This window comes from Amblyomma maculatum, chromosome 1 (genome assembly GCF_055883805.1).
Source record: "Amblyomma maculatum isolate TAMU_Amacu chromosome 1, ASM5588380v1, whole genome shotgun sequence".
NCBI classification, from domain to species: domain Eukaryota; kingdom Metazoa; phylum Arthropoda; class Arachnida; order Ixodida; family Ixodidae; genus Amblyomma; species Amblyomma maculatum.
In genome coordinates this window covers 34,170,922-34,173,288 of record NC_139344.1, presented here as the reverse complement: position 1 = coordinate 34,173,288, position 2,367 = coordinate 34,170,922, and the positions used below count along the sequence as shown (strand labels likewise).

At 49.0% G+C, this 2,367-nt stretch overlaps 1 pseudogene; it reads right to left on the bottom strand.

Annotated features, from left to right (window-relative positions):
- Positions 1-365: 365 nt before the first annotated feature.
- LOC146202111 (uncharacterized) lies at positions 366-1,811 on the bottom strand (annotated as a pseudogene).
- Between the last annotated feature and the right edge of the window lie 556 nt (positions 1,812-2,367).

Below are 2,367 nucleotides of genomic sequence, written 5' to 3'. Positions count from 1 at the left end.
TAGATTCTTGCGGTGCTCCTCACGTGTCTTGCCCCGCACAATCACATCATCAATGTAACAAAGTACGCCTTTACAATCTTTCAAAATATGCTGCATCATTCTCTGAAAGGCTGAAGGGGCAGATGCAAGGCCAAAACACACTCTCGTAAAACGAAGCAATCCTTTGTGCGTGATAAAGGTGGTTAGTCCCCGACTTTCCGGAGCCAGTTCTAGCTGGTGGTATGCCGACGCTAAGTCGCGCTTTGAGAAGCACGTTCCTCCAGCTAGTTCATGAAGTAATTACTCTGTATGCGGAAGAGGAAAAGCATCGGCAATTACTGCCTTGTTCACTTCACGTAGGTCCACACACATCCTAATTGAACCGTCCTTCTTCCTCACGACGACGATCGGTGAAATCCACTCCGATGCGTCGACAGGTTCAACTATATCTTCGGCCAGCAGGCGTTGTATCTCTATCGATACCTGTTGCCGTAGCGTGAGCGGCAGGCGTCTGAGATTCGCAACGACTGGTTTTACAGATGAACAGCATTTAAGATGGTGAGCAAAGCCTTTCACATGCCCTAACTGCTCCGTGAACAAGAGCGCAAACTGGTGCGTAAGTTCTGAAGGCAGTGAATCAGGGCATGTCTCCTGGAAGCAATTCAAGGTTGAGCCGTTGATAGTGATTCCTAGGCTCCGAACGGCATCAAGCCCCAGCAGCGAAGTGCCCTTGGTTGTGACATGAAAAAGCACACTGGCTGTTTCCCTTGTAAGATACGTCAGCAAGAAAGCAACCGCTTACCTTCATTTGTTCTCCGGAATAGTTACACAAATTGGCAGTCGGCGGTCGTAATGGGTACGTGTCAGCTAGATATTTGTGGTAGTGCTCTTCACTGAGCAAAGAAACCGTAGCGCCTGTGTCGACAGCAACGGCAATCTTATCTTCCCGATGGAAATGTTGGCTCGAATATCTTTCGCCGACGCATTACGGTCACCGATTTGAAGTACCGTGACGGCGTTGGCCTTCTCGGGCTTTCGAACGGCATATTTTATTTTCCTCGATGTGCACATGCTTGAAAAGTGACCAATTTTTCCACAAGAGTGGCAACGCTTGTTCCTCGCCGGACATGCAGTCGAGTTAGCCATATGCGATGACGAGCCGCACCTGTAACAATTTCCTTGCTCAGAGTCTGACCTTTTTCGCACATCTTGAATATTGTTCACAGTGCTATGCGCGAATTCCCTGAGCTCTTGTCTTTGCTCAATTTGCTTCCCGATGTCAACAGCACGCTGCAATGTAAGCGAAGACCCTTCATAAAGCATGCGTTCACGGGTTGTTCGTGACAAAGTGCCTTCCAGTAATTGGTCTCGAATCATGCTATCGGTAGCACTGCCAAAATTGCAAGTAGACGCAAGGTCCCGAAGACTGTTTGTAAATGCTTGAAATGTCTCACCAGGCAGTTGTCTTTGGCGAAACCGGCGCCACTCCACCAAATCATTCGTAACGCTCGCGAAATGCGTATCCAGAGCAGCAAGCGCGTCCTTGAACTGGTCCACCTTTTCCTCGGCCTTGGCGTCCGCAGCCACCTTGTCCTCGGCCTTGGCGTCCGCAGTCGCGTCTGCTCCTTGTGCAAGGATGCTGTAGAATATTCGCTGGCCTTCAACCCCGAGCGAGTTTAGCAGAATTGCCTTGCAACGCTTCGGCTTCAGTTCATCGCCACCAATGGCCTCCAGGAAATTCAGGAATAAGCGTTTCCACTGCTGCCAAGGCACAGCCGGGTCACCGGGTGCAGGCAAGAAAGGGGCGGTGCTGGGAAACACCCAAGTGACATGGCTCCGATACTGATCCTCGTCGCCAATATGTGGTGTCTGATTCAGACTAGACGCATGACACGGGACCACGCAAGCGCAGTATGCAAAAACCCTCCTTTATTCATCACAGTGAAGCCGCTTATATAGGGAATCATATTGAATGACGATGACGATATGTACACTGAAAGAAACGAAACTGAAACAAGAAATAAGGATACAACAAGATCCTTTGACATGCAATGTCTCAAACGAAGTGGCACTGTCGTTACCGCCGTGTCAAAGCAAAAGAGGTCGTTGCCGTCAATAAACGTTAATGCAAACGTTCAGAAATCGCATATTCCCGTTTATGTTTGGAATACCGCAGCTACTAAAACATATGCCACCGCAGACTGCTTCATATAGCAGAATGCAGTTTGAACAGACCACTCTATGCCTACTATGCCGTCTGTATGCACGATACAGTTGTGTGAGTACTCTTTTTTTTTTTAAACCTCTGTCGCGGTGTCTCAATGGTAAGGGCGCTCGACTGCTGATTTCGAGAACGGGGGATTCAGTCACAACCGTTTCGATAGGCGT